We start from the raw sequence: 14,363 nt of genomic DNA on the forward strand, positions 1-14,363 counted from the left end.
GGTGAGCCAATCAGTTGCTTGTTTAGTGATTAGTTAATGCCTTCAATTTGAAGGATTTTAGAGCATGTCCGTAGTACAAACTTTCTCTAATTTGTCCAACTTCAACTCAAACCCAACTTGGATAACCACATCAACTAGCTTCCATCGAGACACAAAATGACTTTCAAACACTTGATCAACATGCATAAGAAAATGATCTCTTTTAGGGTAGGTAGCAGGTTATATACTGCACTTCATATGATTGACTCCGATAATATCTTGCAGGTTATATACTGCACTTCATATGATTGACTCCAATAATATCTTCTATTTCGTGTTCAAGAAATATTTCATTAATTTGTTGATTTATCATCACCATAAAACTTGATGCCAACTACATCAGATGTGTTTGATGATTCCTCATCCCTATTGAAGTAAAAGGAAAAGAAAATTAATTAATTATAAAAATACTTCTTTATAATTTTCATTAATATCTCAACCATCACTTTGTTATTAATATAAGATATTCTAACTTGCCGCACATGCCTTCAGCATTTTGGGCATAAGTCAATTGATCTTTTGTATAAGACATTGTATAAGACATTGTCTATCTCATACATCAATAGTAAAAATTAAACACACATATGTATTGAAGTAAAGCTATGTTTGGCATGATTTTTATTTTTTATTTTACGTATTTTTAAAAGATTAGTACTAAAACTCATTTTAGATCAAAACATGACGTTTGGTAACTAACCAGTAAAATAGTTTTTCTACAAAAAATACTTTTGGCATTACTAATTTGTAAAATAATTTTTCTTTTTAGTTTTAAAACCTATATTGGAACAAAAGTGTATATATAAATCCTATCTTACAATTAATTGTATTCAATATCAATTAACACATAAAGTACAAAACTTACAGATCCACCAATCAGATGTCATACCAAGTAATAGTAAGAAATTAGCTAATGCATAATCCAAACATATAAACTAATCATCAATCCTCATAGATTTTCTTGATTTGGTTTGCAATTTGTTTTCGATACGCTTTCCATTATTGTTGTTTCGTACAAAATACCACATTTACAATGTTCATGACTTCGTCATCGTCACTACCGGTATCATTGTCTTCATCACCAAATTATCCCCTCTACTTTTTCAAAAGCCAATCTAATGCTGCTTGCTTTCTAATAAAATTGTGCATTGTCACATATGCAATCACAATGAATACTTATGTTTTGAAACTATATGATGGCATCATATTTAAAATGGGAAAAAGCTTCTTCAAAACTCCAAATGATCTCTCAATAATTGTTTTCAATGATGAATGTATAAAATTAAATAGTTCTTCTACCCCTTGAGGTTTTATGAGTTCAAAATCTTGTTAATGATAACTAACATTCTTGAAAGGAGCTATATAATCAGGACTATTTGTGTATCCAGAATCAACAAGATAATATTTTCCTACAAAATAACGATTAATAATTAGAGTTTAATGTCATATACTTTTATACAAAAAAAATGATAATAATAAGCATAACTAAAAGTTGAAAAAAAAAAAAATTTACCTGGTGGTGGAGGGGGAAATTTCAAATGAAGGTTGTTAACAGCTTCCCGTAATATTCGATTATCATGTGCAGTTCCTTCTCAACTAGCCTAAATCCAAGTGAAGCACATATCAATCGAATACACAACACATACATTTTGGGTGATTTCATTGTTTCTATTAGATCTATATGGTACTTGCTTTGCAACTGAAATTGATGCATTTTTATGTGTTCCATCTATTATCTCAATACAATTGCCAAATAGTGGATAATATTTTTTATTTGATTTAATTTCAGGCGATGTTTTCTCAAATGAGGGCGGTACTACCATCTCTTTGGCAAATATTTGTAGTGCTTTCAATACATTACAACAATGGTGGATCACTGTCTCACCTGAATGTTGATACCATTCTTGAACATCATTTCTAACATTGTGAGCCATTATGAAAATAACCATTGATAGTTGTTCCTCAACCATGGTGTTTTTTGTATTTTTCATTAAATTTCTCTCCTTTGATGCACATACCAACCTATTAAAATGCTCCCTTGACATCCGAAATAGTCTTCAAAATCTTCTTGAATGTTTATTAATGTTAAGCAACTCAAATATCATAGAATGACCTGTTAGTTGATGTGTGGGCATTGGTTGTTTTAAAATTCATGATGTAACCATATCATCATCAATTCTTTAATTTCTTTCGTTATAACTAATGATGAACACAACTCAAAATAATTGGCAATTAATAAGCCATCCTCATTGAGAAGGATTTCATCTCACTATCCATAGCAACTGATCATACGTAATAATTCATATTAACAAAACACAATAATAATAACAAACAAACAACTTTCATGATTAAAAATGGATAAAAACATCAACGGTCTAACTTTAAGAGTATTAAATGATCATATATATAGTCCAACAAAATAATAAGAAACATTGTCTCAACACAAAACATATATTAACGAAAACTAATGGAACTACAATATCATATAAACTAAATATCAATCAAGTGTCAAATAGATGATCCAGACTTCTCTCTCAATTAATCTCCTCTCAATTGCTCTACGCAGCCATGGCAAGCGAGAAAATTTATGCATCAAAACAAAACATTGTCTTTTTGTTGGGTCCTCAAGCACCTCCATTGCTATAACATGGTTAATAGTGACAAGCTCAATCTCATCCATAGAGTTCAGAATCTTATAAGACATTTCAATTGAGTTGGACTCTATTCCTTGTATAGTGTTTTTTAAATCTCTAAAATAGTTGCCATATTTGCTCTTCTTTTTTTTCTCTTCTATGGAAATCATTCTATCAATGACTTATTTTATATCATGATCATCACCACATTTTGATCTTTTAGATGACCCATAATACTCTTTTTCTTTTGCTTCTTCTTTATTTTAGTCATCTCAATCATATCATCACCATTAGAGTCATCAAGCTCCAAGTTTAAAGCTCTATAGGTGCAGATGCCACCTTTGGTGTGTTGATTGTTCCCCAATGCTGCACATCGTACCATTTCTGTCAACAATGACACTGTGAAACAGTTCACATAATTCTGCTTCATTCTACAAGGGGGTATTTTTGAAGTGCTTTCTTGAGGATGTTTTTGCAATTTTGTTTTTGACAATAAGAATATTAAGATTTTAAACAAGATTTAAATTGTATTTTCCATGTAAGGAGTTTACCTTTATATAAACATTCCAGTGCTCATCACTTGGTGAATCAATAGTTCCAAGATCGGTATTCCAACCCCAACACTGGTCTTGTTTTTCAAATTTAACCACGTTTGTCATAATCTAATTAGTATTCCACTTGTTCTATGACACGACTATTTTCTTCTCATATCTACTGTTAAATTCTTTCAAGATGTGGGCCCAATCATCCTTAGTGAAAGAGGTGTTTCACTTATACCCCTTGCATGAATAATCAAGACCGATATTAATTAATGTTTTAACCTTGTCATCAGTCAAACAATATGACGAGTCTTTTAATTATGGCCTTTGAATCAACTTTCATATCTGCATGCATCAACCTCCTTTCCATGATGCATCTGAAATAAAGTTGGTGTATAATAAAGAATAAATAATATTAACATAAGCATACAATAAAAAATGAATAAAACATCATACTAAAAATTAGGTGAAACGTGACAAGCTAAAACCATCTTCGATCCATTTCTACTGTTAGACTCATTTTTAAGTGGGCTGATTGGTCAAATTTATATAGCTCAAATCAGTTTGTAGAAAAGGAAGATAGAAGGGAAAGTCTCGAAACTCACTCATATAACACCAAGTCAGCTTATCATCTAAAGAAGATGCCAATAGGAGAAAATCCAGTGAACTTGAGGTTCTTCCATCTGAAGTGTGGAAGATCATTTGTGGCTGTCAACACACCTCTCCAAGAAAAAGGAATTACCTATGGAAGGCTTGCAGTGAAGGTTTGGCTACAACATAGAACTCAAACTAAAAGATCGAAATCTCAGGTTGGATGAGGTCTACCAGCCATGTTGGATCAGAAAAGGATTTGAAATATTGACCACATAATCCCTCGATTGTCCATTTGCATCTAGATGTTAATTTCATTTACAAAAGAATAAGGTAATAAAGAACTAGCCCATTCCATTTACAAGAAACACAAAATCCTAACTATATATCTATACGTACAACTTAGCACATAGTAAATGATGGGTACGTCTTTGATCCCATGGTCCAAGATCTCTGTAGTAATTAGTTACTTACCATATACTGAATTTTACTTTCTACTTTTGAGACCTGTAAGTATCTCCAGCATCTAGCCATTGTTTAAAGTAAAATTTGAAAGTTTGTTTAGTCCTATTGGATCTTCATTCAATGGGAGTATTGGCAAAAGTATGTTAGCATTTTAGCCTCTTACTTTCACTTTCACTTTCATTTCTCATTTCTCAGTTTCTTCTTTTTTCATTTATTCTTAATATTATTTCCTTTTGCTAACAATTTCTCTTTGGGGGGCAGCAGTTTTCCTCACTTGGTTCAGAAAGGATCCAAGTAGTAGCCAACCTTTGGACAAGGCAGAGCTGTTTTTGTATGTCAGCTCAGCCATTAAGTCCTATTAAACTTCCACTAGGCTAGAATATCAGCCCCATCCAAACTGTTCTAAAAGACTGTTTATTTTCTAGTTTCTTGAACCTTAGTTCCTGTATGTGATAATTTAGATGTGGTTTGCGATTTGATTCTTGTGATTTGGAGTCTACAGTTGAGTATTATCAACCTTACAAAGTGCCTAAAAACCTCATCTAACCTGGTAATTAATTATTTTCAAATGGGGACAATGACTTCTAGAGAGTAGCTTAAGAATGTTCAGAGCCTTTGTTAAAAGTGTTTTGCTATGGCATCCATATAACAAGTGTATGATCAAGACAAAGGAATCCTAGTGCTCAATAGACCAGCTATAATCACCTCATGGATGAAAATAGACTAGCTATGTTCTGCTATGGCGTCTATAGGTATTATTATCTCATAGATGAAAACATACCAGCTACAATCACCTCTGCATACTTGAATTCCAGTGCTCAATACAAACATAAAGTTAAATCCTTGGTGTTACAGATGAAACTGCAAGAGAAGAGGCGATTGACTTGGAAACCGATAAGGAGGGTGAGAACCGCAGGTCAGCACGCCACGTCAAGAAGCCAAGTTACCTGGAAGACTATTACATGGCAAAAGGGGTAGAGTTGAGATTGTTGGAAGAGAATTAAAATGATTGGCTGCTGATGATTAGAGAGAATATTCTATGATACTTTTTGTTTTAGGGTTTTGATGTTTGGACCTTACTCCACTATATAAGGAAAGAGATGAACAGTGTAAAGGCACGCATGAAATTAATCCAAATTGCCTCTGTTTCTACATTGCTTTCTTAAACCCTCTCTGTCTTCTTCCTTCTTTCCATAACTGCAACATTTGGTCCGACCTGCCGGGTGGCGGAAGGGACTCGATTCAGGTAATTAGATGAAGCCGTCAAGAAGTTGAGCACTGACTTGGCTGCTCAAGGGGCGACGTTAGCAACACTTTGCGAAGCCAGCTCCAAACAGAAAGCTACCTTGGAAGACCATCGCAATACAATGCGAGAGCTGGTTCTCCGCATCACTGCCATGTATAGTCAGCTGGAGAATGCCATGAGAACAGATCCTTCGTCCTCAAACAATCCTAACCAGCACCTACCTTCTACTCCAACAACACCCACCATTCCTGTAGCCATACCCTTCACCCCTGCTTCCAACCCAAATTTGTCTCAAGGTCCCTTTCCACCCAACACCGGCGCCATACAAACTTGTGTTGCCAAGCTAGATTTTCCAGATTTTAATGGTAACAACCCCCTTAGGATGGATATTTAGAGCTGAAAGATTTTTTGAATATCATGCCACTTTAGAGACTCAGAAACTTACTGTTGCATCATTTCACATGGAGGGAGCGGCACTAGGTTGGTATCAGTGGATGCATCGATCAGGACTATTCACCACTTGGGCTGCTTTTATCCAAGCATTAGAGTTCCAATTTGGGCCGTCGGAGTTTGATGACCCCACAGCTGAACTCGCCAAATTAACCCAGATTTCCTCAATTGCAGAGTACCAAACACGGTTTGAAAACTTAGCTAATCGCTCTTTTGATTTACCCCAGTCCTTCCTTATGAGCTGTTTTATATCCGGCTTGAAATCAGAGATTCAGGATGAAGTCAGAGCACTTAGACCCACAGTGGGGTTAGCTTGTTTGCAAGAATCCAAACTCCAGGAATCTCGTTGGTCAGCTTTGCGTGTCATTCCCATATCCACAAAACCACCTATGCTGCCCACACCACCATCCTCTTTTGGGAATAATAATTTGGCCATTCCAAAACCTCCAAACTTACCACCAAACAATCGGAATCTACCCATCAAGCGATTGTCGCAAGCTGAGATGCAACAACGAAGGGAGAAGGGTCTCTGTTTCAACTGTGAAGAACGGTTTGTCCCAGGCCACAGGTGTAAAACCAAGCAGCTGCTCCTATTGGAATACGATGACCCAGGGGAAGATGAAGCCGATTGCCTGCCGGAGGATATCCCAGACACCATTGGGAACGCCCCCCTGACTGAACCGAACACCCCTATAGAAATCTCGTTGCACTCAATGACTGGTGAAGCATCACCCACCACGATTCGTTTTACTGGCAGCATTAAGGGGCAATCAATCCAGGTGTTGATAGATGGAGGTAGCACACACAGCTTCTTACAGAGTCGCACGGCACACAGATTAGGAATTCCCATCGAAACAGCTCCTCCCATGGTGGTGATGGTGAGCAATGGAAGTCGGTTGCAGAGCGAAGGAATCGTGCGAGACCTGACCGTAGATCATTAAGGGCATCGACTTCACTTGAATGCCTTAATTCTACCTCTATTTGGGGCGTACTTGGTCTTAGGCGCTCAATGGCTAGCCCGGTTTGGAAATGTGATGTTCAATTACAGGCATCTTAGCCTGGAATTCTACGATCAAGACCAATTGATCTCTCTCAAGGGAGACAAGCCCCAACCACCTGATCAACTTGAATACCAAGGGATGAGACACTTGCTGGGCACCCATGATTATGTGGGCTTTTACATGCTCACCATGGATCATACAACCCAAGCCCACAAAGCCTGTCACAATTATGAACTCAAACTTCTCTTAGAAAAATATCAAGGTGTGTTTGGCGAGCCCACAGGACTGCCCCCACACAAGGCCCATGATCATGAGATCCATCTTCAAGCGGGATCACAGCCAGTAAGTGTACGCCCGTATCGCTACCCTTATTTTCAGAAGGATAAGATCGAAAGGCAAGTGGGAGAGATGCTACGAAATGGCACCATAAGGCATAGTACCAGCCAGTTTTCGTCCCCGGTATTACTAGTCAAGAAGAAAGACGGCACTTGGCGCTTTTGCGTTGATTATCGGGCCTTAAATGGCAAGTATTTTGGACCTTTCCAAGTCAGTCGCAGAATTGGCCTGGTGGCCTACGAACTACAGCTTCCTGAGTCTTCACAAATTCACCCAGTTTTTCATGTCTCCCTCCTTAAGCCATGTATGGGAGAACCTAATGCAGCTATATCATTGCCTGAAGAACCTACTTCAGAACTGAAACCAGCAGCTGTGTTGCAACAGCGGGAGAGATTGGTACGTGGAATTCACATTCCTCAGGTTCTGATCTGATGCGTCCAAAATCTGCTCAGCCCTTGGATCTCCACGTGATGTCCTGCAAAACGAAAGCGTCAGATGTGGCCCGACCGCTGGTGTCGGGAGTCCACCTCCGAAGGATAAGTCAGTTGATGAACTTAATCACAAACGGCTCTGCTAGAAGCGTAGAGCTAAGGAATGAAGAACTGGGAAAGGTGATCTAGATAGCAGATCGCTGATAGTTTAGGTCTATCAGTATGTATTTGAACCTGAGTCTCAGATAGTATTCTTTTTTTCGATCCCCCACCTTGTATGGTAGTGAGGTTTATATAGAGTGTACCTTCGAATCTCTTTCATTGGATGCACTTGAGCCTTCTTCGGGTAGTCGTTGGATCTTATCAGTGAGATCCGTTGAGCAATAGACTTCTACTAGTTTGGGCTAGTAGAGGACTCCTGAGATAACCTTTAGGTTATACGATGTTTATCCCTTCGATAATGATTATTCGCAGCCATCAATTTGAGTCTGCCATCATTAGGGTGATTACCCTAATCCATAAGTAGGATTAGGGCACGCTTGCAGCCGAATAAGCTTTCTTCTTCAGCAAGCCATCTTCTGGATCCAGTTTGCTCGGGAGCGAATCGGTTGTTTCTGTCTCGACCGGGGTCGAGGGTCGGACCAGGTATAAACCCGGTCTGATCATAATCCCTCCGTATCACGAGCCCCCCAGACCAAGCGTTCGGTCGATCCCGAGGGCTTGGTTTTTAACTGGGTTCGTCGTCAGATGATAATCTCTGCGTGCTTCATTAAATGTCATATCACATTTAATGCGGTGGTCACTTTTCCTCGAGCGTTGTGAGTGTAAGGCCACATATCTCCTTGCAGTTGATCTGTCGTGGCTCACGTCATCCAAGCGACGGTTTCCGAACGCCTATTTCGGATTCGTGAGTTCAAACTTTCAAAACGTCTTTCAATCTTGATCGCTGATTTTGAATCAATCTCGATAGTTCAGATTCCCGAACACTCGTGCGGGAGTTTTAAAAGCGGTTCGTTGTCTTCGTAGGTTTCATTCTTCCTGTCCGGAATTTGAACCTTTGTTGTCCGCTTCGCGCCTTCCCGCTCTCAAGCTTCCGTCTCACCGAATCGGTAAGTTTCTTTGGTCTTTTTCTTTTTGTAGTTTCTTGAAACGAGTAATGGCGGACGATAGGGCTTCTTTAGTACCCATTGTTGGTAATAGCGGTGATGCTTTTGCCTCTCCCCTGCTCCCGAACAGTCGGATAGTGATAACAAAACCCTAAGCGTCCTCCGGCAAGAGTTCGCTGAAGTTTCTCAAAAAGGTTTTGAAAGAAAAACCGAAACTTCTCCCTGTCCTTCTCGAGTCCTGGATCTTCCAAGATTGTCGAGTCTTCTAGGCAGCCTCAAACCTCCGGGTCCAATGGTGGACCTGGCTCTCATTCCCCTCCATTTATAATGAGGAAACCCTTCTTTCAGATTGTCCAAGATTTTGATCTTCCTTCCTCATATCAGGTTAGGGCTCCCCACCCTGATGAGAGGGTTAATTCATCCCTTTCGGGTGAATTTTCTCTGTATATATAGATGCACTGGAAAGCGGGGTTTGCTTTTCCTTTTTTAATCCTTTGTTCTCTGCAGTTTTGAATCACTAGAACATTTGTCCCGGAATGCTCCTCCCCAATAGCTGGCGTCTCATCGTCGGCTTCTTGGGTTTGTGTTTTGAGCTTGGCATTACGCCATCTCTTTCTCTCTTTGTACATTTTCATGTTCTTTCTATCTCCCATCCTCCCGGATGGGTTTTTCTTTCCAAACGCAATAAGGCTGAACTTGATTGGAGGGGCAGCATCCTTGTCAAAGGAACTTGCCCTTCTAACCACAAAAGATGGCGCGAACGATACATTTTCTGTCGAGCGCCTCCATCAGATCTTAACTTCCCAACCACCTGGAGGAGGTTTACTTCTTCTTCCGAGAGTAACCGGGGCCTTCCCTTATCCAGAGAAGACGAGGCGACCATCAGGAAGATCAAATCCATTCCGTGGTATCAAGAGATACATGGATTTGAAGTGGAGTATAACTCCATCCTTCTTGATCTTGGGGCTTGGCTCATTGTGAGCTTCTAACCATCATCCTTTGATTTGACTGAAGTGATATGTTTTGAATTTTGACTCTTGTCCTTCTTCTTTGCAAGTGCCTCCCGGAATGAACCCCGAAAGCTGCGGGTGAAGGCCACTAGGGCCGTTGTGACAGCCGAGCAACGATCGCCCGGGGTCTTGACCGTAGATCAAGAGGCTTCTCTTCCCTCTCTCGACCCCTTTTATAGGGGTATCGGAAATATCGGGCCCGTAGCCGATGCTTCGGGTAAAGGGAAGAAACCGATGGTGGAGAGGTCTAATGTCTCTTCCTCCGCCCAAACCAAGAGGAGGCATGACACAATTGATGCTCCCTCCAACAAAAAATCCAAAGCTTCGACGGATGGTGAGGAGGTCTTCACCCCACAGTGGACCCCGAAGATGACCGACGGGGTTACTCGGGATCCCGAGAAAGCTGCGAGAATGGAGCTCCCTCGGTCTTGCTCCTTCGATCGCTAGGAGTTTGAAGCCCTGGATGACACCTCCCTTGTTAGTCAATCTACAAGGTACCGGTCTTCTTGCTTAGTTATGTTTTCATAATTTCTTATGACTTCTTCTGATATCTTCCGCCTTCCCAGGAATGCTGTGTTGAGCTTTTATCAACACATGGAAGCATTGAGCCGGGTTGGTCGCACCAGCTCCTTGCTGCAAACTTGTGAAGAGAAATTGGCCAAGGCCAATTCTGAAATAGACCAGCTGACTGCAGCTACCGTGGAGCTGCAGAAAAAGCATGAGGAAGAAGTGATCTCCCTCAAGGAAGCCCTCGAAGAGTCGAAGATTCGTGCCGCTGCTGCCGAGCGCGAGGCCAGGAAGCAAAAAGCAGCTGCCACGTTGTTTGGTGACAGCCTTGAAATCAAAAGTAGGGAGCTCGAAGAACATCTGAAGTTGGCGATCCCTAGCAAGTCCGAGCATATTAAGCCAGAGCTTCGGAAGGAGTGCATTCGGAAATACCTGAACATCGTACCTTTCTCCGAGCTGCTAGGTCTCTACAACATTCAAGCTTATCGCATGGGGCAGAACGACGTTTGGGAGCGAATCCTTGGATCGATCCCTGCCTTCGACATTGCTCCTTTTCGTGAGGTATGCCACAAAGAGGTCTTCGGGAAAGTTGGTATGGATCTCCCGGACTGGGCTCCAGGAAGAAGATGATCCTTTTCCAGCTGACCCTCAATATGAGGCATACCTGAATGACGAGCCGGCACTTCCAGAGGAGAAATCACAAGCCGAGTCTCAAGTTGTTGCTGTAGAGGACTCAGCCGATGCCGCTCTTGAGGAAGGCTCTTCTCATGATCCCGAGAAAAGTCCTCCCGACCAGGGTCCCTCGGGCAACAATGAAGAAAAGGCTTAGGGAGTTATCTTTTTGTACAGATTTACCCTCTATTTAATGAATAGACGTTTCTTTCTCATGTTGGCCTTTATATTTCCCCGTCTCCTGCCGAAATCTTGCCTTGAACATCAAAGTATTAATGATAAAACTCATCACTTAACTTTACATTCCTCGCCGAATAATAATCTTGTAGAAATATTGTGAAGATGAGTTTCGGGAAGATGCATTAATCTTCCCCACTACTTCATTTATTGCAAAGTCCGCACGTTTCCCTTCTGCGAAGTTCAAACGTTTTCCTGCTTTTGTATACCATTCACTGTTTCCAATGAATCGGAAATACATCCATTATTTTAATGGCGGTGCGACGATTGGAGGTATCTCTGCATCAGGTGCTCGCTTCCACATGTTTCCATGTGGCATCCCTCCGACCGTTGATCTTGCTTTCTGTGGATTTCGAAGCGTCATTTCGATCTAGGTCGTCGGTTGTCCTTAGCCTTCAACCGCGGTCTTAATACCTGAGGCTATTTAAAGCCTTCGTGGGTACTCTCCATCTATCCTGTCTTCTGCAAGTTAGATTTGCTAAAGTGTTAAAGCGACCTTTCGTCCTTCGGCCTGCTTCCGTATTCCTCGTACTCCAACAACAGCTCTATCAACTTCTGAACAAGTGAGTTTTTTGATTACTCATCTCTTTCCCCACTTCCCCCCTGAGTAAACTGCCAAGTAGTTATACTTGGGGTTTAGTTTTTTGGTTTTGTCAGAAGTGATAGAAAACTAGGGTTTCCCCCTTGTTGTTTTCATTTGTTTCTGTACTGATACGGCTTGTTTCTTTGCATAGTGGCTCCCAAGATCAACCCGGACTTTATCAGAGCAAAATCTTGCAAGAAAATCGTTCCGTCGGTGGTGGTTGGGGCCAGTGCGGTGGTTTTAGCGAGTGAATCCTCCAAGCGTAAGGCGGATCGCTGCCGATGAATCTTCAAGTCAGATTCCCGCAGTTTCTATTGATGCCGTCCCTGTGCCTCCTTTGCCCGAAGTGATCGCTCGTCTTTCCTAGGAAGATCTTGATCACTCCATTGCTGATGGTGCTGCCGGCGCTCCTGCTGGTGAGCCTGTTGGTGCACCCCCGAAGGAGACTCTTCGGGCATTTGAGGCAACTATGTTGGCATTTGATGAAGGTGTGGTCCCAGCAGGTGCTGCTCCTATTTCTAACTCTAGTGCTTGTTTGGCATCCTCCTCCTCTCCTTCCGAATTGGAGGATTTTGCCACTAGGAAGCGCCGTCGGGTGACAAGTGATGCAGCTCATCCTTCTCTTGGTGTAGCTCATCCTTCTCATCCTTCGCCTGAATTAGTGTCAAACGAGTTTGACAGAGCGTTGGAATGGTGTACTACTGCTCGAATGACTTCTGAGAGCGCAGTTCTTTCCAAACTTCCAGATGAAGTCTTTACGAAGTCACTTGGTGATGTAAGTCTTTCTTCATTATCCTCTCGATTCTGAAAAATTACTTTTCGCTCCTTGCTAACTCGGAAGTTGTTTGCGGGAGTCTTGTTCGGTAACTTCCACAACCAAGTGGAAGCAGTTACTAGGCTCAGTAGATTGAGCAATGAAGTTTCCAGGCTTCGGGAAATCTCTGAAGCTAAAGATGCTGAGATTGCTCGCCTTCGGAAACTAGCTTGGGAGGTGGCGGGGAGAAAAAATTCGATGATTGGTCGTCTTCGATCGGACTTGGATGATGCCGGGGAGAAGATCCGGCGATCGGAGCGAACAGTTGGAAAGTCGGGAGCCAAAGGATCTGAAACGTTACCCGAAAGGCAAGTTGTCGTTCCTTTGCCCGAATCCCTTCCAACCGATGTTCGCAGAGCCTGCGTTTTCAAGTATTTACACAGTAAGCCCTTTGTTGATATGCTGAATGCTTATGACTTGCAGGTGTACCGGGATGGTGAGAACGAGGTATGGGAATCAATATTAAGGAAGGATCCTCATTTTGATACGACTCCCTACGAGTCTTTGTTTGCCATCCTGAAGTATTTACCGACCCGGGTATTCCTCCTCCCGATTGGACCAAGGATAAGATTGATCCTCCACCTTCCGATCCAGATATTATGCAATATCTGGAAGATTCTCCTGTTTATTCTCCCCTGGAAGAAGTCAATTATGACGAGCTTGTCCTGAATGCGAGTTTGGTCGAGGACCATGCTTCTCCTGGACAAATTTGGACAAAGAGTATGAAATTGCGGAGGATTTTATGCATACCGAAATATTTTTGTAATCCTCATTTCTTCTCTTCTTTTCCTTGAATCCCCACCAATGATTGACTCATATGTTTGTTTTAGCAAAGTCGCGTTGATCTTGTATAACTTCTCAACGATCACCTATGACGACTTTCTTCTTTGATCGAAGATTGTATCCAGCTCTTGTAATTGTTTTGATACTGGCCTCTTTGGATCTTTTGAAGAAATAAGAAATTACTTTATCTTTGAACTTTGCTAGCCACTTGAATCGCCGTTGCATTAGGTCTTAGTTGTTTGAAACAATGCCTTTACTTAAGGATTTCCGGAGAAATACAATAAGTCTGAGAAGGAACTCATTCGGGTTTTAAACCGATGCCTTTACTTAAGGATTTCCGGAGAAATACAATAAGTCTGAGAAGGAACTCACTCGGGTTTTAAACCGATGCCTTCACTTAAGGATTTCTGGAGAAATACAATAAGTCTGAGAAGGAACTCACTCGGGTTTTAAACCGATGCCTTTACTTAAGGATAATTCAAAAATTCAATAAGTCTTGAAGGAACTCACTCGGGTTTCAAACCGATGCCTTGCCAAAGGAACTCACTCGGATTTTCATCCGATGCCTCGACTTAAGAAAGTTCGAAAAATTTCCATAAGTGTTGAAGGACCCATACGAATTTTCATCCGATGCCTTATAGTTGGATCTTGTTCTTGAATGTGGTGTATGATGCCCCCCAATCAAAAGATAGTTTGTTGAAAGCCAAAAATTGCATTGATTGAGTTGAAAATGATTACATCGCGAACAAAATTGAAATCATCCTCAAGGATAAAACTTTTTGAGATGCCTAGCATTCCACGAACGATCCAACACTTTCTGGGTATTGACGTTCTTCAGCCTGTAAGCTCCTGAACCAACCGGTTTCACAACCATATAAGGTCCTTCCCAGGAAGGGTCCAATTTTCTTTGGTGACGCGGGTCG

General features: G+C 41.2%; 1 pseudogene; it reads right to left on the reverse strand.

Moving 5' to 3' along the window:
• Positions 1 to 978: 978 nt before the first annotated feature.
• LOC148998989 (uncharacterized) lies at positions 979 to 2,201 on the reverse strand (annotated as a pseudogene).
• Positions 2,202 to 14,363: the final 12,162 nt, after the last annotated feature.

The sequence above is a fragment of the Hakea prostrata genome, unplaced genomic scaffold (genome assembly GCF_041222555.1).
Source record: "Hakea prostrata isolate BN-2017 unplaced genomic scaffold, UWA_Hpros_2 contig_74, whole genome shotgun sequence".
Lineage (NCBI taxonomy): Eukaryota > Viridiplantae > Streptophyta > Magnoliopsida > Proteales > Proteaceae > Hakea > Hakea prostrata.